This window comes from Peromyscus eremicus, chromosome 10 (assembly GCF_949786415.1).
Source record: "Peromyscus eremicus chromosome 10, PerEre_H2_v1, whole genome shotgun sequence".
Taxonomy (NCBI): Eukaryota; Metazoa; Chordata; class Mammalia; order Rodentia; family Cricetidae; genus Peromyscus; species Peromyscus eremicus.
Window position 1 is genome coordinate 53,678,158 of NC_081426.1, and position 24,794 is coordinate 53,702,951.

Genomic DNA, 24,794 nt, shown 5'->3' on the forward strand with positions numbered 1-24,794 from the left:
AGGCCTCTCTGGGTCTGAGCCCAGGCACTCACCTCTTGTCCAGATGGGAAGTCTGGGGCAGGATGGGAGCTGGGGGCTCTTGTCCAGATGGGAGGTCTGGGACAGGGAGCTCTTGTCCAGATGGGAGGTCCATTGCAGGATGGGAGCTGGGGGCTGGTCTCTAAGTCTTAGGAAGTGGCTAGGGTCTCAGGCAGATGGGTGTAGGAGCAGAGCTTGGAGATTGCTGGGTCTGCTGGGGGTCTTGGAGAAGGGGAACCTTCCAAGTGGCAGTGGAGGGGATCCTGCCAGATGGCCAGAACCTGGGGCCAAGTTAGGCAGTTCTTCCCTGGAATGGCTGGTGCCCATGGATGGGATCTAGGGGCAGGTCTTTCTGGGTCTAAGCCCAGGCACTCACCTATTGTCCAGAGGGAGGTCCTGGGCAGGATGGGAGCTGGGGGCTGGTCTCTAAGTCTCAGGAAATGGCTGGGGTCTCTTGTCCAGATGGGATGTCCAGGGCAGGATGGGAGCTGGGGGCTTTTGTGCAGATGGGAGGTCCAGGGTAGGAAGGGAGTTGGGAGCTGGTGTCTAAGTCTCAGGAAGTGGCTGCCCTTCAACTGAAGAATGGATAAATAAAACGTGGTACATATACACAATGGAGTACTACCCAGCAGAGAAAAACAATGACATCATGAGGTTTGCAGACAAATGGATGGATCTAGGAAAAAAATCATCCTGAGTAAGGTAACCCAGACTCAGAAAGACAAACATGGTATGTACTCACTCATAGGAGGATACTAGATGTAAAACAAAGATGACTAGATTGCTACTCACAACTCCAGGGAGGCTACCTAGAAAACAGGACCCCAAGAAAGACACAGGAATCGCCCAGTGACAGAGAAATGGATGAGAGCTACATGAACAACATGGACATGAGTGGGGATAATGAAGGGCAAGGGTCGAGGGAAAAAGAGCTTAGGGGAGCGGGAGATCCCAGCTGGATCAAGAGCAGAGAGGGAGAACAAGGATTAAGAGACCATGGTAAATAAAGACCACATGAAAATAGGAAGAAGCAAAGTGCTAGAGAGGTCCCCAGAAATCCACAAAGATACGTCCACAATAGACTACTGGAAATCGTCAAGAGACAGCCCGAACTGACCTACTCTGGTGATAGGATGGCCAAACACCCTAATTGTCATGCTAGAAACCTCATCCAATGACTGAGGGAACCAGATACAGAGATCCACTGTCAGGCCTCAGGTGGAGCTCCAGGAGTCCAATTGGCAAGAAAGAGGAGGGTTTGTATGAGCGAGAATTGTTGAGACCAAGGTTGGAAAAAGCACAGAGACAAATAGCCAAACAAATGGAATCACATGAACTATGAACCAATAGCTGAGGAGCCCCCGACTGGATCAGGCCCTCTGGATACGTGAGACAGTTGATTAGCTTGATCTGTTTGGGAGGCATCCAGGCAGTGGGACTGGGACCTGTCCTCAGTGCATGTGCTGGCTGTTTGGAACCTGGAGCTTATACAGGGACACTTGGCTCAGCCTAGGAGGAGAGGACTGGACCTGTCTGGACTGAATCTACCAAGTTGAACTCAATCCTCAGGGGAGTCTTTGCCCTGGAGGAGATGGGAATGGGGGGTGGGCTGGGGGGGAATGCGAGGGGCGGGGACAAGGAAATCTGTGGCTGATATGTAAAATTAAATTAAATTATAAAATAAAATTTGAAAAAAAAGAAATTATGACTCATGTTGATGATGATACTTATGATGACATTTTATTTAAATTATTATTTTAAATTCTAATCACTTATGGGAACACAATCATTGATACTTTAGATAAAATATGTAATAACTATCTGAGTCTCTTTTTCTCATTTAAGTTGAGACAAAAATTAACTGTCACTATCTATTATATAAAATAAATAAAAGGTTGTTATATAATTTGTATAGTATACCATTGTATATCTGTATTATTTAATATGAATTAATAATGCTTAAGGGATATTTCCAGTATTATCTTTTTATTTTATAGAAAAGGCTTCCTATAGATATAATTTGAGTGTGAGAGAAAGAGAACTGAGGAAGCTAGAACAAATTTACACACACAGAAGAAAAGGTAATGAGGAAGCTGCTATTACTGAGTAGTGTGGAGTATGATTTGATGACATATAGTGAGAAGCTTGTTTCATTCAGTGTAGCTTCATATTGTGACCTTCTCATAGACATTTGGTTATTATTTTTACTAGCTAATTGTTAACTGTGAAAGTATTGAGCAAACACATTGTATACTTAGAAATATATGTTTTTAAAATATGCAGTCTCATTGCACACATATCAATATAATTATATAGCATATACTAAACAGGAACCCAACCTCCAGGACCTCAAAAACAGAGAGAAAATAACATCAAAAAGCAAAAAAAAAAAAAAAAGTGGAAATTACCCAAGGACAGAAAATTACTTATGGTTAGAATATCCTCTGTTTCTAGAACAGCAAATCTAGAAAAAAGCTCAGTAAAAATTAAATGAGCATATCTATTAATTAAAATTTACACAAAGGACAGAAGCACATAGCCCAACTACGTGTTCACCTTTGAATCTTGCACACGCAAATGTTATATCCACAGGCACACCGTCTATATGAAAGTGAATGAGATGGAGCAGTCACTATTTCCCTCTTCGCAGACTCTTCTCACAACAAATGTCCGTTCATATTCTACACTGTATATTCATTCACTCAAATGCTGTGAATGTTCTCTTAGTAACAGTGATTTTATTATTTCATTCTAGAATTTAGACTTTTCCTTACTCTGTGTATCACCTGAAACCTTTTCATTATTTTTAATTTTGTAGTAATTTATTTCAGGAACTCTCTAAAATTATTCCCTATTTAAAAAATACCCTAAGTTGTATAAAGAATTACATTTCTTATATGAATGTATAAGAAATATGAATGGAAATACTCATATTAACACAAAATTTGTCAACTTGAGCACATTAGTTGGCATGTGCTTTTTTAAAAGTCTATGATATATAAAGGTCACAGAAATAAGCATAATATATATATTGACTATAATATAGATATATGATACATGTTATAATATACATATCCTGTTACTTAGTATTACTATTCCAATTATTCATATTATAAAAATGTTCAAACTGATATTAGTTAACACCTATATCAAATTAGTCTTCTTATTAAATCAAATCAAATATGATATGCTTTAGTTTATAAATCTGAAACATATCTTCTCTCACAATTTTAGATGAACTAAGTCCTCTTTTGATTTTCTTCTTCTTAGAAAATATAGTTTATTGTTTAAAATCTAATTTTATCCTCTTTGTAGGTGATTTTCTTTCATGGCTGTATGTTCAATGAAAGTGTGTTCTCAAACTGTTAGCACTCATCTGGTGATCACTGTGCCTGTGATTCAAGGCCACAGTGCCACTTAGATGATAACTACTCCACAGTACAGAAAAACCCAGGGATAGTTACAATTAGAGAAACTGAGGCAAGATAGACTATACAACTATCTCATTATATGATCTAATACATAGTACCAAGTGCAAAACTAGACAGTCTGTTTTTAACCTCCATAGCAAGCTGCCTGTCCACCTGACACAGGCTCTCTAGACGCTGTTGGCTTTGTTACAAAAGGCTCAGTGTTTATTAATGCATAATTTACCTGATCCCTGAATTGAAAACTGAAGAAAACCTGTCTAGTAGGTTACAATGCTGAACATGGAGAAATGTGGCTGCTCTGTGGGTTAAATTAGAGATGTTATTCTCAGGGGGTTAATTACTGCAAATTAAGAGCTTGCAGGTGTCTGGAAGCATCAGGGAAGAAACAGGAGATTAACACTGATAAAGTCTCACGGGCTCTAAAGGGAAGCATTTCATATTGGTGCTAATGAAAAAAATCAGAATCGGCCATGCTTCAGATGCTTAGAAATGACTGTTTTCAGCATGTTTAGAATTCAAGGAAGACTCTAAAGAGCTTTAGGATTAAAATAATTGAGTGAAAGCAAGAGTCTTGGACATCGACCAAAAGTTTAGGGAAATCACTCTCTTCTAAGGATAATTTATTGTTTTTCATTCCTAGGACCTGTGTATTTTCATCTATTATTATTACTTTTTTTACATATGTGTGTGTGTGTGTGTGTGTGTGTGTGTGTGTGTGTGTGTCCGCGCGCGCGCGCGCGCGAGCACATGAGTTCGCTCACATACATGATTCCAGGCGCCTGCAGAGGTCAGAAGGTATTTGATCCTCTTAACTGCAGTTACAGGCAGTTGTGTGCTATCCCATGTGGGTTCTAGGGGCCAAACTCCTTTTCTTCACTAAGCACATTTTATCACTGAGCCCTCTCTCCTGCCCATATTTTTATTTTATAAAGGTAAACATTTTATCCTAAGCTACATGTTGAAATCAAGGTTATATTGAGATATAGAAGACACTTTCCCCCCAAACAAAACAAAAATAAAAAGTAAACATTGATTGAGAAGATATTATACCTCACTTTGAAAGCTATTTTATTTGTTTTGTATGTTTTACCGGAGTTGACTCTTTTTTGAGTTAGCTAAAAGTATATGCAGTAGTTCTGCCGTTGGGTAGACTTTCTTTAGCTATCTGTCTTTTCTCTATCATAGACTAAAAGAAGACAGCTAAGCTTTCTCCATATTACCTTATGGGGAATTAGCATGATTGGAATGCTAAAATACTAGGCAGAGTAAATAGTCTTCACAAAAATCACAACTCTCTTCCAAAATCTTGGTGTATATTTGCCTATTCTTTACTATAATTTTAAATAAAGAATATAAAGCATTACTAATCTATATTTAAAATAAAATTATGACCTAGTGTCTTATGTTTTGAGAATATGCATAAAGGATTAAATCAACAATAAGTATATTTTGCAAAAGTATAAAGTATAAGTGATTATAAAAAGAAATATTTTCTGTTTTAATGCCTTTTAATGATAAATCTGTTGTTATTTGATAAAGGCTGACAATATTATTTGACATTTTTTAAAACTCAAAAATAAAATTGTTCATAATCTCACTAACAAGAGACAACAATCTGAACAAAACACCAGTTTAATAATTTTAAAGATTTTCCGGAACTAGTAATTGGGAATTTATGTTTTAGGTGTATTATATATTTCATTTTCTTCTATGCTATATTGTTTCCTATAATGAAACTTTGATTTGCAAAATTTTTCTTCTAATATTTTCTTCTAACTAGTTATACTATTGAAAAATGTTGAATGAAGAATGAATTTTTTTTTTGGTTTAGATTTGTCAGTCATTGAAATTAATAGTTTTCTCATCATAATTATTCTTGTTTTACAAAGGAAAAAACAGAAGCTCAGTAGCAAATTGAATTGACTAAAGTCACTGAATGCACTAAGTCCATACTAGTGCATGTAAGGCAAGATGTTGACAACTTGCAAAAGATATAGACTTCCTGGGATGCTTTAGATTATAGGTTAATCCCCCCTGCTAGTGGACCTTTGATTGCTATCACTCTTACACAAAATACTTTATGAATCTCACTTTGTTGTAGTGTTTTCCTTATAACAAATACATCAAGTTAGCCTTAATAAAAGGATGCACACAAAACATATAACATATTATGGTTTTGGGTATTCCAGTATATTCAATGGAAAGCATTTCAAACTTTGGGTCAAAGTTTAATAGCAAAAAAAAATGGTATCTTAACAATTGAAAGACATGTAGAGAGAGAAAGAGAGAGAGAGAGAGAGAGAGAGAGAGAGAGAGAGAGAGAGAGAGAGAGAGAGAGAGAGAGAGAGAGGAGAGGGAGAGGGAGACGGAGACAAAGGGAGATACAGTGACAGGGACATAGAGAAGATAGAGAAGAGAGGGAGAAAATATTTGGCCACCATGATTTTCATTTTTTGTTTCTATTTAACTATACTGTTGCATATAGACACCATATGTGTGTGTGTGTGTGTGTGTGTGTGTGTGTGTGTGTGTGTGTGTTTTACAATTACTCATTTCCCTAATTTGTCATTATGGCCCCTGCTTTTTTATCTTACTACTACTGAATTCCTGGACTTTATTTTTCATAAGTAGATTTTACATTTGGTTTGATTTATATTTAGTTATTAGATTAACACAGAACAAATCTTTGTTGCATTGGTAATTCTTAACTTTTTCAAATTCATTGGGAATTTTTATTTCTTTTGAGAACTGTATATTAATTCAATCCAATTAAGTTCATTAGATCATTTATTGATTAGATATTTTTGTCAAATCAGCAAGAAAAGTAACTAACACATTGTGGATATGATGTGAAGTGAAGTAATAAAATATTCTGTGGTGTAATTGCTTTTATGCTTTGGCAATCTAATTAATTTATATATCTCATCAGACTTTATTTCTGTAAAGGCCACATATGTATTGCTGAGTTTTTAAAGATATATGATATAAATTTTTTCTTTATAGCCAGGCATGGTGGTGCACACCTTTAATCCCAGCACTCAGGAGGCAGAAGCAGGCTGATCTCTGTGAGTTCAAGGCCCACCTGGTCTACAAAGCAAGTTGCCAGACAGCCAGGGTTATTACATGGAGAAAACTTGTCTCATTAACCAAAAAAAAAATCTTTTTTACATATACAAGTTAGTAAAGAATACCCAAAAATCCAGATGTTATACAATAATCCTGTAATTCTAGACTTCATAGTTGAGGCAAAACAATCACTAATTTGTAACACAAATATTGTCCAAAAAAAATAGAAAGAAAGAAAGAAAGAAAGAAAATATGATGCACTGAAGTAGTCCGGCACAGTACATCAATAAATTGGACAATACTCTTACATAACTGAGATTTTTTCCCAGCAATAATTTTGAAGCATTTTCTATTTTTCTACATAGCTAAGAGTTAAAATAGGCAGCATGTATCTGAGGTATCAAACATTTACATACAATATATTTTTCAGCTCCGGATTTTCCCACTGTTTTAACATGACTGAGGTTCTGGACAAATTTTAAAACAATTTTTATTTATTAAAGTAAAGCCAACACTGTACATGCTCATGCCAATTATGTATTAAACATTTTAGATAGCAAATGTAACTTTAATTAGTCATTTAACACTCATCTCAGAAATCTTTCACATTCCATCATAAAAGTGAATATATAATTGATATATAGAAATTTCTTGGTGAAATTATAATTAGAAAAGTTGCTTTCCTTATTATAAACTTTTGAATTTATTTATTTTTTATCCATTGATTTATTTTACATCCTGGCTGCAGCATCCTCTCCCATCTTCCCCTCCTACTTCCTCTCCATCATTGTCCACCCCCCTAATTCCCTCCTCTTCTGTCTCCATCCAGGAAAGTGCAGGGCTCCTATAAGTATCAATAAAACAGGGCATATCAAGTTTCAGGAAGACTAAGCACTTCTCCATGTATTAAGGCTGGGCAAAGCCACCCAGTATGAGAAGTAGAGTCCCAAAGCCAGTAAAAGAGTCAGAAACAACCCTTGTTCCTGCTGTTAGGAGTCCCATAAGAGGACCAAGCTATACAACTGTAACATATATACCAAGTGCCTAGGTCAGTCCCATGTAGGCTCCCTGGTTGTCAGTTCAATCTGTGTGAGCCCCTATGAGTCCAGGTTCATTGATTGTGTGAACCTTCCTATGGTGTCATTGACCTCTTTGGCTCCAAAACTCCTTTATTCTCCTCTTTCACAGGATTCCTGAACTCAGACTAATATTTGGCTGTGGGTCTCTGTATCTGTCTATATCAGTTGCTGGATGATGCCTCTCTGATGACAATTGGACTAGGCATCAAACATGCTTGTCTTTATCTGTCTGATTTACCTCACTCAGGATATTTTTTTTCTAGCTCCATCCATTTGCCTTCAAATTTCCTGGTGTCCTTGTTATTAATAGCTGAGTAATACTCCATTGTATAAATGTACCACATTTTCTTTATCCATTCCTCCATAAGAGAGACATCTAGGTTGTTTCCAAGTTTTGGTTATTACACATAAAGCTGCTATGAGCATAGATGAGCAAGTGTCCTTGTGGTATGATTGAACATTGTTTGGGTATTTGCCCAATATTGGTATAGCTGGGTCTTGTGGTAGGTTGATGACCAGTTTTCTGAGGAACCACAACACTGACTTTCAGAGGCTGTACAAGTTTGTACTCCTACCAACAATGGAGGAGTGTTCCCTGCAGGCAGAAATTTCTGTCCAACAAGCCACTCCCATGTAACCACTTGGAGGCTTAATATTAATGATAAATGCTCGGCCTATAGCCCAGGCTTATTACTACCTACCCCTTACAACTTAAATCAATCCATTTCTATTAATCTATGTATCACCACATGATTTGTGAATGTATTTGTTGTCCAATATGTCCTGCTTCCTCTGTGTCTCTTGATTATCCTTATGACTCCACCCTTCTTTCTGTCATCGTTTTCAGTTTGACTGTCTTGCCAATACTTTTTGCCTGGCTAATGGCCAGTGAGTTCTTTATTAACCAGTGAGAGTAATACTTATTCACAGTATACAGGACTATTGCATAGCATTTCCCCTTGCTCCAAATCCTTTCCAGCATGAGCTGTTCCTTTTTTTTTTTTTTCCTTAGCCATGCTGTCAGGTGTAATATGGAATCTCAGAGTTGTCTTGAATTTATAATAGATAAATTCTTCTTCCAACATGAAAGCTCCATTGTGAATGGGCATCAATGACTGTCATAAATAGGTAAGTATGATAACATCACATTTAATGTTTGGATTACAGCACATACAGCACATTTAATGGACATCTCCCACCACTGAGGATGATATTCTGCTTGTTATTTTGCCTGTTAGTTAATTTCTTCTTATTTCACCTGGTTGTTCTGGCCTTAACCTTTTTCCTCTACATCCATTGTTTCATTTACCATTTAATTTTTGTTTTGTTTGTTTTGTTTTTCTGTCATTCACTTTAATACCTAATAATGTAGGGCTAGATAGGCACCTCTGTGGTTTATCTGCTGACTTTGAAGAGGATATGGTTGCAGCTCACAGTCACTTATAATTTCAGGTCTAAAGGATACAATGCTACTTGCAACCTCTTCAGACATCAGCTACACATATGGCACACATACTCATGTTATTAGATTTTGTGATGTTTGAGAATTTGAACTGCTGTATTTATTTCAGATCATATCATTTATAATCTTATATGGAAAATATTAGTAACATTTATGGACCTTAACTGTTTGAGAAAATTAAGTATAATGACTTATAATTACAGTTTGAAAACATAAAATAATTCAGTTAAATTGTATACCTGCGTAAATATTGGAGGAAATTTTGTATTTAAAATTTAAGAATCAGTTGACTAACTACAAACATGTTGCACATTTAGGAGTGCTTCCAAAATTTGAGCTAATATTTAAAATGTGTTTAAATGTTGCTTTTCAAATTTTTATGTTTCTTATTTATGGGCATTGCCTACATGTATGTCTGTGCAACATGTGTGTGTCTGCTGATGACTAAATCTAGAAGCGTGTGTTGGAACCCCCAGAACTGAAGTTGTATATATTCCTGAACTATCCTGTAGGTGTTGGAAATAGAACCTAGGTCCTGTAATTATCTTCCCAACTCTATTTTAATTACTGTAAGAATTTTCTTTTGGATTTTAAAATATGGTACATTTTTTTCTGATTATTTTTCTCCTTAGTAATAGATGTTAACAGTTGCTTAATTGCATGTAAAGGTGAATAAAATTTGACAATATCATCAAGAAAGTACTGAAAGTAGAATTGTTCTTATAAGTTTGGTTCTTTTCAATTATAAAACTGTTTAATAATTTAAATTTAAACAATAGGGAATTGGATACTTTAAAAAAGACTTTATAATAAAGACATTGAAAATTCTAGTGTGTCAATGTAAGATTTTTCTATCCTTCATGAATGTTAACTACATATGTAAATTTATTACTTTTATATATATTATTTGACACCAAAATTTTTTCACTGGTTACTAAGTAAATGTATCATTAGCTAATTAATAAGTGCCTGAAAAAATCAAAACATAAGAAGACAATTTGTTATAGGCAAATGAATGACAGCTTTTAAAAATATTTAATTTTATTTTTATGATTTTATAGTATAATTACATTTCCTGCTTCCTTGTCCTCACTTCTAAACTTGTAGTATAAAACTTTTTGCTCTCTTTCAAATTCATGGCATATTTTTATTAATTATTGTTATATCTATTATTTCAATAGTCAATAAAATAAGCAAGAATAATTGGCATTCACTTTTATTTACAAATCTAGGCCAGGCAGTGGTGGCACACATCTTTAATCCCAGGACTCGGGAGGCCGGGCCAGGCAGATCTTTGTGAGTTCGAGGCCAGCCTAGGCTACAGAGTGAGTTCTAGGAAAGCCTCGCAAAGCTGTACAGAGAAACCCTGTCTCAAAAAAAAAATTTCTAATTTTATTGTAGAGAATGTGTACCTCAAAACTAATCTCTTAGGTATGAACTTATCTTTTTCAGCTTATATCTTATAACATATTCATAGTCTTCAATAATTAGAGTATTTTTGTCTAAATTCCAACGAAAACATTTTCATTTCCTAGGTGAGGATCAAGTATCTGATTACAAATGACTTCTACTTTGTTATTATCAAAATTACTAGTAAAGATAATCCTTCTTTTATTCTTTGTATTCAAGTGATTATAATTGAAGACCATGTCATATTTACCTAAGAACAATAAAAACGAGTATTGAAGTATTTATTAGAACTATACAAATCAAAAGTAATGTAGTAAATGAGATTTAAATTTTATCTCCCAGATGACACTTGCAACAATCCACCTCTAAGAGCAAAATTGTGTAAGGAAAATTCAATATGGCCTCTAGAGAACCTCTTTACATTTATATGACAAACCAAGATCAATTGTTCTTGAAAACATAATATTATAACTATTAAGTTATAATACCTGGAAGGAAAAAATATTATAGAGCAGATCTGTCTTCCAGACTAAAAATTACTAATATCATACAATTTAGCTACTATGAGTTCAATATGAGTCTCTTTATGTACCCCAAAGATAAGACTTTGTATTAGATGATTAGCATTATTTAATTCCTAGCCAGGGAACACTATTTAGGAAAGTGAATGTTCACCAACTGATTCATAATTCCTTAATGCCATAATATTCAAATATTAAGAATCAAGATAAATTTATTGATCCCTGTTAGAACCTTTCTTAGTTGAGTATGCTGCAGTATATATGGACTTCCAGTTGGTGGAAGCCAAAGATAAGTTGGAATGACCTGTTCATACAGCTTCCTATTCTGTATTGGCTACAATTACTGACCTGTGTGTCTCCAACCTCTGATTGTTAGTGACACTGGAAATTAAACAAATGGCCTCTGGCATGCTAGGCTGTCTTTCTACTCATTAAAGTACACCCACATCACATTATTACACCTTAAAAATGTATTAATTAAAAGTTTAGATTTTCAGAAGGTAGAGTTAAGTTATTCAGGTTTGGATGAGAAAAGATTATTAACCACCACTAAATATTTGGCTACTTTATCAGTTTAAAAGGAAAAGTTTAAAGGTGTATCAGTTAGACAGGAGAAATGGCTCAGTAGTTAAATCCACTATCTGCTCCTCCAGGGAACCTAACACTAGTTTCCGTACCTCGCATTAGGTAGCTCATAACCATCTGTAACTCCAGTGCCATGAGATCCTATACCCTTATATGGCCTCTATAGGCACCTGCACTTACAGGGGATAAACAATCTCTCTCTCTCTCTCTCTCTCTCTCTCTCTCTCTCTCTCTCTCTCTCTCTCTCATACACACACACACACACACACACACACACACACACACACACATGCACTCACGCACACAAATAAATTAATTTTAAAGTATCAATATTATTTGGAGGATTGATATAAGACCACAGTGTGTCCATATCAATAAATTAAAATCAGGTTTAAGCATCCATCATTGTCATGATATAAATCAAACTTTGTTCTACAAGACAATGGGATCTGTATATGTTATTACTTCATAATATTAATAATACTTTTATATGCATCTTATATTAAATTTGTTGCATATTTAGATTGCTACACCAGTACACAGTAAGGTAATACAGTACAGAGGAAAACACTACTTCATATTCAGAATGAAAATGTGAATTTGAATATTTAAATATATGGTTCAATTCTCTCCACTGAACATATGATAAAATGCCAGGGAAGTACTACTTTCAGTTTCTAATAGCATCTACACACACACACACACACACACACACACACACACACACACAAATTGTAATTACAAACACTTTTGATATGTGTAAAAATCACTTTGAAGATGTATATTCTCATTATTTGTCATTATAGCTCAGTGATGCCAAAGTATCTCTTAAAGCCACAGTCATTTAGAAAGTAGCACTCTGAGGCTGAGGTTTTTGCTTGGTATTAGATGAATTCACCTGCTGTACAGGATGTCCTACATTCCTTGTACAATACAAAGCTATCCAGTCTTCCAGTGTCTTTAGAAATGTTGCAGTGGAACCTGACTAATGATATTCTGAGTTGCAATACCTAGTCTTAACTGTATGATATGTTTATTTTCCTTTATGACTAACATGGATGATTGTTGCAATTACCAGGTGAGTTTCAAATTAATTTGTTAAGATGTTTTTTGTTTGTTTGTTTGGTTGGTTGGTTGGTTGGTTTTGTTTTGTTTTTTTCTCAAGACAGGGTTTTTACTGTGTAGCCCCTGCTCCTTCGGGAACTCACTCTGTAGATCAGGCTCCCTTCAAACTCACAGAGCTTAAACTGCCTCTGCCTCCCAAATGCTGGGATTAAAGGCATATGTGACAACTGCCTTTATGCCTTTATATCCATGAAGGCTTGAAATTTATTTTGTTTCTATTTGTATTTTTTTTCTGTTTGTGATGGTCAACCTTCTCTGTAAATTTAACTGGGTTTATACTTGCCATGGAAGCACATCTTGGGAGGGAATTTTAACTTGGGAGGGAAGATTACCATGATGGTGGATAGAAGTTTCCCCCCGGGTTAGAGACTTGGACTGAATAAAAAGGCCTAAGAATTCACCAGTGGAGCTCTGATTCTCACATCTCCCTGTATGGGGATTATAGATACAATGTGAGCAAGCTGTATCAAGCCCCAGCTGCCGTCAGGGCTCCTGCCACAATTTGTAGATGACTTATAAATTGCAACACAATGTAATTGCTACATAAATTGTTATATTGTAGAGTTCAGGGAATTAACCAACCATTCAGTCCATGAGGGTACTGGTCATTTTATTCTGATTATGTGGGCTGAATTACAGATGTAAATTTCACAGACAAGAAAAAATGGCTACATATGATGGGTTGTACTTTCTTAATGTATCAAAACTGTGTTTTTCACGTATAATCTGTGTTTTTAATGGCTTGCTTATGATGAACCTCACTGCCTGAGCTGATGCTTCTTTGCAAATCAGACACTTACCTTTCTCTCCTGCCTTTGGGGAGAATTTTTTAGGTTTAGAAGGAGATTTTGTTGTTTTTGTTTAATTATATTCCCACAACCAAATTTGTCTAAGGTTATCAACGGTACCTGTTTTGATGTTCATGATATTAGTATTGGGGATTTAGATTTTCTATTCATACTGCACTCAAGGAAAGTCACAAGTCCAAAAATATAAGACAGGCTACATACCTTAAGGTATTAAAAAATGTTTTTAAACTTAAAAATAATATTTTTTAGGCCAATATGTAATTGTTCTCTATTTAAAAAAATGTAAATCACTGTTGCACTCTAACAGTGTGTACTTTCCAGGAAATTAAATTAAGGAGGGATAAAATTGATTACAAATTTGGAAAATACTAATTTGGATTAGCAATCTATGTACATGTGTATATATGTAAAGCAGTATAACATGTATATTCTTAAAAATCTTATAACCAAACTAATTTCTCATAGAAAACAGGTAGAAAGAAAATTGAATAAAGTAAGGCACAATTGTAGCAGGAATCTTAAAGGGTCTTCTTAATAAAATCAACCTGAGGCCAGGTATTGTGGTGAATGCTGGAAGATCAGAGAGACATAACAAGCCACAGCTACCTCACCTTGCCAGTTCCTCAGCTGATGCTGTTTCCTCAGACTGGAAGCCTCTGTGTCCTCATCTGAATGGGTCTTAGCTGAACTGCTGCTGGAAAGCCTGAAGCTTAACCAGCTAAAAGCTTCTAGTTTCTAGTCTTTATGCCTTATATATCTTTCTGCTTTCTGCCATCACTCCCTGGGATTAAAGGCTCACTTTCTGGGATTAAGGGCATGTGTCACCATGCCTGGCTGTTTCCAATGTGGCCTTGAACATACAGAGATCCAGAGGAATTTCTGCCTCTGGAATGCTAGGATTAAAGGCATGTGCTACCACTGCCTATCCTCTATGTTTAATATTGTGGCTGTTCTCTTCTCTGATCCCAAATAAGTTTATTAGCGTGCACAGTATTTTGGGGAACACAATACCACCACACACAATAAGCAAAAACAATATCGATTAATGGATTATATGGTTAACAAGTGCTGACTTTAAGGAAATACTCTTATCTGTACACAATCTACTATCTCTACATTTTAGATATAGCACAGAAGTTAAACATATGATATGTTTTAGATTTTAATTCTGATTCATTTATTCAAAATGGTTTAGTGAAAACACAACTACTTCCTCCCGTATAAATACCATCTAACTTAAGTGTTTTCATGGAATGTTCTGAGGAAAATATGTGCTGAAAAATACTTGGATAACAATGTATTTGATTTAGATATGTATATGAATAATATTTCTAATTAGATTTCAATACATTGTAAGTTCACAGGAAAGTGGTCCAATTTAAAAAAAATAGCTGCTGGTATCAGCATATTTTATTATAAGTTTGAACTTTCAATTTATTTCAACTCTTTCCCTAATTTTCACAATGACTTTGGGCAGACAACATTATTTTCTACACATTCTCCACATCTGTCTACAATGTCTGATTCTCTTGGTGGCAAATTAACAATTTTTCTTCTACATTTGTTCATTAATACATTAATTTAAATGAATATGAAACTGAAACCTTGTTCTTTATAGCTTCACATCTCCATATGTGAGTTTAATTGCTATCTCAAATCAAAAAAAAACTACAACAAAATTCATCCCTGTTGTTTTGGAATGATGCTTCAATCCCCTACCAACCTGGAAACATAGAGTCATCCTTTTTGCTGATGAGGAAATAAAACCCTGTAGGGACATTTCTTTAGATACAGAGAGGGGATAGAGAGAAAATAATTCAGCAAACACTTTGGGGATAACACAATGAAAAGACAAACCAAAATCTTTATGATAGTTATGTGTTCCAATTCTTGATTCTAAACCCCATGACTGAGAATATTAAGTCTTCACACATTCCCTACGAATCAAGAATTGATGTGCATATCTTGTGACTCTTACATACTTTTTTTATTCTCAAATTCAGTCCATTTTGATCACCCATCCCTCAAAACTAACCAGTGACAGTGATGTCAACAATCTATACTTTCTTCTCTTTTTATTTTCATTTTCTAAATAATGTGGCCCTTTCTACCTGATGGATATGTTTCCAGCTGTGACTCAGTCATGTTACTGGTGCCTTAGGAAATATTACTGGTATACAGAAGCAATTTGCTTCCTACCTCTTCCTTATTTTTGTTTGTTGTTTTCTACCACTCTTATTTTCTAAATAAAAGCCAGTCTTTAGATTTTAGTTAACTGTTTGCAGAGGATTGGAATCAATTCCTAGAAGGTTCTACTAGACCAGAGCGAGAGGACACATGCTTAAAACTAGGAAGACCCCACCCAGGAACCATCAACTCAATCAAGCTACTAAAAAGCCCTTGCCATGAAAGTATGACTTGAGTTCAATACCCAGAACATAAGAAATGTGGGAGGAGAGAGGTGACACCACAATGATCATATTCTCAGACACTAATACACATGCCATAGCATGCATGTGCACACACAGATGGACACACACACACAAACACACACATACATACACGTAGACGAATTTCTAAATGGTCTCACCAACTCTGCAGCTTCCAAAAGTGAGTTACTTCCTGTCTACCCACGTTTATATGCTTTTTCTGTTCTGTTCTCTCATTGGCTGTCTTAGCCCAGCCATATCACTTCTTCTTCCTACACAGCTCTGTCACATTCTGTCTGTCTGTACAGACCACCAGACCTCTATGGTTGGTACTGGGATTAAAGACATGTGTCACCATACTTGGCTCTGTTCCCTAGTGTGGCCTTGAACACACAGAAATCCTGCCTGCTAAGTGATAGGATTATGGGTGTGTGCCACTGCCTGATTTCTTTGTTTACTCAAAATGGCTTGCTATTTCCTCTGATCTCCAGGCGAACTTAATTAAAGCACAAATAAAATATCACCACATTTCAGCACAAATAAAATATCACATTTCCCCCTTTTTGTCTAATAAAAATAAAAAATAATAAAAAAGTTATAACTGATATAAAAAACTATATCTAGTAAGAATATATAATATATACATTCAAGAATTACAGGCATGTTCCCTGTCTTTTTCTCCATAACCTTTAGAGTATTCCCATTTTTAAATAAGTTAGTTTTTTTCTCTACTGGATCTGTTAGTCAGAAATGTTTTAAAACTAACTGTTTTACATTGAAAGATTTTAAGTGGAAACACATTAACTATGAACCAATAGCTGAGGAGCCCCCAACTGGATCAGGCCCTCTGGATAAGTGAGACAGTCGATTAGCTTGAACTGCTTGGGAGGCCCCCAGGCAGTGGGACCAGGACCTGTCCTTAGTGCATGAGCTGGCTTTTTGGAGCCTGGGGCCTATGCTGGAACACTTTGCTCAGCCTGGGTGAAGGGAGGAGGGGACTGGACCTGCCTTGACTGAATCTACCAGGCTGAGCTGAATCCCCAGGGGAGTCCTTCCTCTGGAGGAGATGGGAATGGGGGGTGGATTGAGGGGAGGGCAGAGAGGGGTGGGAGAAGGGAGGACAGAGGAATCTGTGGCTAATATGTAAAATTAAATTAAATTATAAAATTAAAAAAAAGAAAAAAACTATGAGAATGAACAGAGATTTTAATTCACTGTATGTTATTAAATGGAAGATTAAAATGTTGATATCATAGGATTAGGATAGATAATATTGGCCCCTATTGTCTGTAACTGATAGAGTGCTGGTAGGAAAAATTATGATGATCTAAAAGGAAGCTTTGTTAACAGGCACAAAGATACAGTTAGATTTGAGAAATCAATTCTCACGATCTGTAGCAAAACACTGTGACTATAGCAAAGAAACTGAATTGTGCATTTCTATAGATATCTATGAGAGGATTGCAATGCTATTGTCAATAAAAATTCTCAGAAATATGAGCAAAATTTTGAGGTCATAAGAATGGCTCATTGTCCTAATATAAAACAGCAATATAGAAAACAGGATAGGAGAAAAAAATACATCTTTGGGAAAGGTGGAATTACTGCTGACCCCAAAAACCATGTTGAAGAAAGAGTCGAACTCATGACAGTGTTCAGTGACTAAAGGCACATGTTTTACAGGATAGCTTCTGTCTTCTGTTCTCTCCACTGTTTTCAGGGCACCCTCCCCCACTCCATGCCAGACTTGTTTTTGCCTTCTGTCTCCTCTTTAAGATAATTTCTAGTCTCCTTTCCTTCTTTCTAAAGTTTTATCAAGAAAGTTTAAGCCATCTTTATATTTTGAATTAACACTCTTTATTCATCTCTTACTTGTATTTGCATAATTTATTTTCTTTTGAGTGCTGATATTAGTTTTAACATATCTATGACCTTTCTTTTTTATTTTTTAAGTCTTTAAGGATTTCTTTATTGTATTATGATCATACTCTTCCCTTACTCTCTTTCAATATCCACTGCCTTTTCCTACACTGAACTGTGTGTCCTATTCTCTTGGGTGCTGGAGTCCAATTAGTGCTGTCCATATATTAAACAGCCTTCTCCAGTGTGTTTTCCTTTGCTTAATTTAATAATGATGATACCTTTTCTGAATAATTATTGTTTCATGTATCTTTTCTGTGAAGTGCAAAGCGTTCACCATCATCCTGTTCCTCGATCCACTAATGAATGTAGCACCCCATATCTAACATGGCTCCTAACATGGCTCTTGAAACATATTTATAAAATGAAGAAAAAAGCTCAAATACATTGTTTATACTAAGAATTATAAACTTTAGTATCCAACAAATTTCAAAATAATTTTTTTTGGTTCTGTATCATGTCTACCTTAAGTGAATTGTTTTCTTTCATACAACTTCTATGTAAAATAAACTTGGAATCACTTTTTTTTTCCATTGAGAGAGGGTAGTTTAATTTCTTTAGTTAAAAGTGTGTTTTGTTTGTTGTTTTTGTTTTTCCCTGCCTATTCTAGATTACAACAGTATTTTCTGCTGATGTTAGTTCAGGGTTTCTAATTTTTGAGCTTTATTCAAATTATGGTATTTTGAAAAAAATTACATACAAAGAAAAATATTTTCCATTGTCACTCACAGAATCCTTGGCTGTTTTCACTGTATGTGAAGTGGTACAACATATTACGTTGTTTAAGTATCAAATTTCAAAAAAAATATTCCATGAGAATGAAGCACAGCAATGTAGATGTTTGTTTCATTTGCAAGACTTTTGAAAAAAAGTTCAATTCAGCACTTTTATTAAATTGGAAACAAAATGTCACAATGATATTTCACAGAATAACATTTTCTGTTAGTTCATGGGCATATTACTTAAATTAATGAATTAAATGTTAAAAAATATACCTGTACTAGTGGTTTAAAAAGCAATATTGTTTAGCCAGTTAAGCATAACCATCTTTTTCTGTAACATAAATGGATGTACTGCTTTCCATACTCCAATCTCTCCTTGCATGTGAACTTTCTTAGCTCAACTTTAATGTTCAAGACAGTCCCACAAATCAGTCTTGATGCTTTCTATATTTTAACATTGAAATGCATAGGGTTCTTCTTCTCTCATAGTTCATTGTGCCCTCTAAGCAGAGCCTAAATCCTGGTTCAGGAATCTGAGGTCATTTCTTCATAGTTATTGACACAATGCTTTCTTTTGTAATTACTTATATTACTTCTCAAGGGTTTCATGTTAATCAAACCTTGGCAAAGTTAATCACTGTTAGAAACCTTCATTTTATGTTTGAATATCAGACTTACATTTTAACACTGTGAAGTGTTGAAAGAGATACTACTTTTAAATTACAGAGTTAATGATTGGCTGACTGGGATCTGTAAGTAAATATTAGCTATAATCATGTAGTTATAGTAACTGAATGCAAATTTGGGGATTATAAATTCCTTCAAAGACTATAGCTTTGAAATCTTGATTATAAATTTATTCCCAGCAAAGTAATCGCAAAAATTTAAGTTTAAGAATCAGAAAACGTGTACAGCAGAGGGAAAAAAAACAGAAAGGAAGAGAAAATGATAAAAACTCACTTGAAGATGCATTAAATTCCAATTTTAATACATGGGTGGAACAGTTTTCTTACTCAAGAAAATACTCTTCAAAGTTTGTGAGGGGTTTCAGAACATGTAAGGAACAGAAACAAGCAGGCAAAGGAAGGAGAAATTAAACTCATCCAACAGCCCACTTGACCACCGTCACATTCACTGCCTTCTCAGTTCATAAAGCTTCAGATAGACAACATTTAACATGTTTATCTCCTATCTGCTCAATTACAGAGCTGTTCTTCTCTTATTCATTTCATTCGTGATTTTTCACACTCCATGACAGTTACATCTACTCAAGTCTCCTTTAGCCTTATTATACTGACCACTCTACATCTTTTATGTCAAACATTCATTATTATTTGACTCCAAATGGTTTGTGCTATTTTCTAATCATCTCCCCTTTGTACATAGATCCAGCTAAGACAAACCCTTTCAGCTACTCAGTGATAGTGTTGTGTTTTTTTATCATTAATTTATTAGTTTGATCCAGCTAAGCCAAACCCTTTCAGTTACTCAGGGATTTTTTTTTAAATCACTAATTTATTATTTGACCCTCAAAATTTGTATGGTATTTAGTAGGCACATGGCACTGGGCTAGTTAATGAGAATGGGAATTCTTACTGTTTTTTCTGAATGATTTTTGCATTCTGTTGGGTAATAGCTTAGCGTTCTTTAGTTTCAATAGCACTGCTGATATACTGTAGTAAATATGTTTCATCTTAATGTTAAAAATTGTCTTCTTTTAACTCTAGTTATATTGATGAGAGAGGATAGAAACTCCATGCTTCAGAAAAAAAGCACTAAATAGCTTCGTTCTCATTATTTATGCAATGAAACACATACAACAGCGTCATATAAGTAGTATTTGCAAATAACAAAATTCATACATATGAGAAACTATGTGAACATCTAACTATGATCAAGTTCTTGAAGGACGTTACATAGTAGTTGAAGAAATTTGAAATCTAGAACATTCTACATATAATATTATTCTGCATGGAATAAAAAAACAGCGTATTTTGTTTCTTTTTATTTAATAATCTATTTTACCCCAATCTTAAAATGAAAATGAAAGGTTGTTGTTGTTTTGTTTTATTTTGTTTTTACTTTGGAATTCTGAGGTAAGCTGTGGGAATGAGAAAATTCCTTTCAAACCTTTTTCACTGAGTGTTTTGCTCATAGGAAGGTTGAATATTTTCAAATGTTATTTCTGCATCTGCATCATATATCTCCTTAAGTCTTAATCAAGTTGAGAAGGTCCATGACCTGGCTAAGGAGGAACCTCTAGAATGGGAGTTTCACCTTAGGCTATGGTAAAGAGATAAATGAAATAATTATCCCTTTAATGGGGTACTGTGCTGCTTCTTTGCAGAATTTCTGTCCCAAGATGTTTCTTACAGGGCTACAGACATTATGCTCCCTATATATACTTGCCTTTGTGGATTACTGAGAAAAGTATGCTATTCATTCTGTATTCAATTCTGCAAATTATCCAGTTATGAATCTCTTTGTTAACTACCATCTACTGCAAGAAGGAGCTTCTCTGATTAGGGTTGAGTGATAAACTGATTTATGAGTGCAGCAATAGGTCATTAGAGTTATTTTATTGCTATGTCCCTTTAGCAGAATAATAGTAGTAGGTTTTTGTCTAGGGCCCATGAAACATCTAGTCTCAAGTTCTTGGTCTCATTAACAGTGTTAGGTTTGAGTTGCATCTCCAGTAATAGATTTTATATCTAAGTGGTTGGCTACTCCCATAACATTTTTACCACTATTGCGCCAGTGTTTCTTACAGGCATACCACTGTTGTAGGTCACAGAGTTTTTAACTGGATAATATTAATGATTCCTTTTTTCATTTGAAATTGTTCAAAGTACTTTCCACCACCATAAATACTCATCACTAGTGATGAAGTTTCTAGTCGGCACCAGCTGGATTTTCCCATGTTCAATGACATTCCTAAGTAGTGTCTTTAGCAATGGGGCTTTTCTATCAGGTTGTGGAGGTTAACTAACCTTGTCAATAGTCCTAACTATTTTATTGTGGTGTTAATACAGAGAGGAATTTACTTTTCAGAGTATAAAAAAAATCACCTGTGCAACAATGATGCATTTTAAAGATGATTTGCTCTATAGAATTAATAGTAATTTACTTCACACTAGAAATTTTGTTGGGAGTCTAGGCTTCAGTGTCTATTCTAAGCACACACACACACACACACACACACACACACACACACACACTCACACAAACACACATCAATAACAAATCCAGAATACACACAAATGAGGCCTTATATTACCATAACTGTAGTGACATGGGAGGTATATACATATTAATGTATATTTTATATATGGACACTTATTTTCATTATGTATTCATTATATGGACTTTAAAAAGCTGTTAAAAGTTTGAATTATTTCTAATTATTAAAGACAAACTCTGAAAAAACTTAAATAGTTTTGTAATTAGTCACTTTGAAAACAGCTTTCTGAAAAAATTGCAAAGAATTACAGAAATTAATAAAATTCACTTAGGAAAAAGAGAACATAAAAATTAGCTATTATGTGGAAATATACAAGTCCAAAGAAAGGCTAGGTTAGTGGACTAGAAAGGCAGCAAAAATTCACAATTAATGTACCCCAAAGAGGCACAAGAAGATACAGTGACATGGTATTTCACCTAATTTAAAAAAAGATATCATAGTGTCCTGTACAAGCCAAAAGAGACTGAGGTCATTTAGGTGGTGACTCAAAGTCTACGGAACTCTTCTGAGGACATTACTTATTTTTCTGAATAATTTTTTAAGTTTCAGGATATCAAGTTTTTAGCAAGAGGTGAGAATAAATTTGTTATGTCTTAGATAAAATTAGTTTCACAAATTTGAAAATAGCACAGTTTTATGCTCTCTATGACCCAAACTTATCTGTCAACAAAATAAATGAGTAGTTCAATTAAAATCTAAACACTTACTTAGAGAACATAATTTTAAGTGTTAACAAAAAGCAATATTTTTTAAAAGTTTTATTTGTGTGTGTATGTGTGTGTGTGTGTGTGTGTGGGTGTGTCTCGGTGGGTGGGTGGGTGGGTGTGAGTGTGTGCACTACATGTGTTCAGGTGCTCAGAGAGATTCAAAATGGCATTGGATTCCTTAGAGCTGGAGTCACATGTTGTTAAAAGTCACTAGACCTGAGATTTGGGGACTGAGCTCAGGTCCTCTGGAAGAACACCAAGAGCTGTTGAACCATCTCAAGCCCTAAATATTAATGATTTACTAAAAATAAAACAAACATATTTATAAGTTAGGAAAACTGTCAGATATACAGTTTATTTCAAAGCTAGTTTTTTATAAAACTGTGTAGTTGAGACATATGAGTGCATGAATAAGTACGTGTGAGCTATCCCCCATTTTGTACTTTTCAGCAATTCATCATCTTTACTTACTCATAAGCTCTTCTGCCACAGTCCAGGACACTCTACACACTTATGTGTTTTACAGCATCACTGAATATCTGCTGCCACATTTATCACTCTGTGATTTGTAGATCTAAGTGCCATTTTCAGAGCCCCAAACAACATTTATTAAATTTGCCAAGTAATTATATTTATTCATGATAATTTCAATTCCGTGGTGCGAATCAGCACAGGTGTGACTAGCAGTTATGTTTCTTCATCCACAGAGCCCCTGCTGTACATAAAGCATCCACTAGCAATTTTTGTTAATTCTCTTAATTGCCTGGGGCAGCCTGAGCCACTCTTTTCTCCTAATTTAGTGCTTTCTGTTGTGATCCATGGAAAACAGAATAGTCTGAAGAGGGGGCACTTGTAATTATAAGAATTGAAACGTGAGCACACTCATGTCTGACACACACTTGGAGTCAACTATGAAGAACTTAGAAATCTTTGAGATGAGATGGAGCAATTCAGGACACAACAATCACTCAGAATCAGAGAAACATTTACAAGACATGAACACGACTCTTACAACTGCTGCTTTTGAAAAGATTATGATGCCTGCTTTCCATAATGCCATACTAACATACAAAACATTCTTGTGACAATTTATTTCTCTTTTACTCTTTTAAAGACTTATTTCTTTTTATCAAAATTCAATTCCTCCCTCCATCCGCTCCCATCACCCTTTTTTTCCTTGTCAAATTGATGGTCTCTTCTTTGTTATTCTCTCTCTCTCTTACACATACACTCATACATATATATTCATATATGTGATAATAACAATTATATTATATACACATACAATACTCATATATACATAATACATACTTGTATATATATGACAATAACAATTATATATGCACAATACATACACACATATACAATCCTTTGAAACCATTTACTTGTTGCATGTATATGTGTACGATTTCAGGGTTGACAGCTTGGTGTTGATTACATTTTATTTTAATAATTATTAACTGTTCAAGTCTGTGTGTCTATGTTTGTGTGCAGACAAACACATGTCAAAACACACATGTAGAGTTTAAAGGACAAAACTTGGGAGTTAAATAACTTCTACCTTGGGACTCAGTAGTTCACCTAAGATTGTCATATCTGCACAAGTCTGAATATCAAGCACAGTTACTAGCTGAGCCATCTTATAGGCCCCAATTTTCCTGTTTTATAAGTTATACTAAAAAATATTTGCTTTTAGATATTTCATTAAAATGCAAATTCTGGTGTTTTAAACTTAGCTGTCATTAAATATTTTAAGAATTTAGTTTGAAGTTTAAGTTTGTTCTCTCTAAACAATGTGAGATGAGTATTACTTAGTTCTCTTAACTACACCCCTTCTTTGATACATTAATTTGATAGATAAGTAATTCTTTTGCTACCTTTAATGATTCCCTATAGATCTTGTAATGGAAATAATAGCTTTAAAAATCAAAATTTATATGTGTTTAATGAATTCAGTTAATGGCTTTACATATACATGTAAAAAATAAGGTAATACTTAAATGTTTAAATTAACAACTCAAGGATCTATGAAAATTTTTCACTCAGAAAATCACAACAGAAAGTTCAAAGAGCAAAGCCCTATTACTACAGAAACTGTTTCCTTAAGAGCAAAGCATATGATGCATAATTTGAAATCTGGCTTGGACCTGCATGTGTAAGGGGTAACATCTGATTCTGTTAATCTCTGTCACTCATAGAAACATGCAGGTATTATGTAAAATTAAATGAGGAAAGAAACATTGGCCCATCTACTGATGAGCACCTGGTA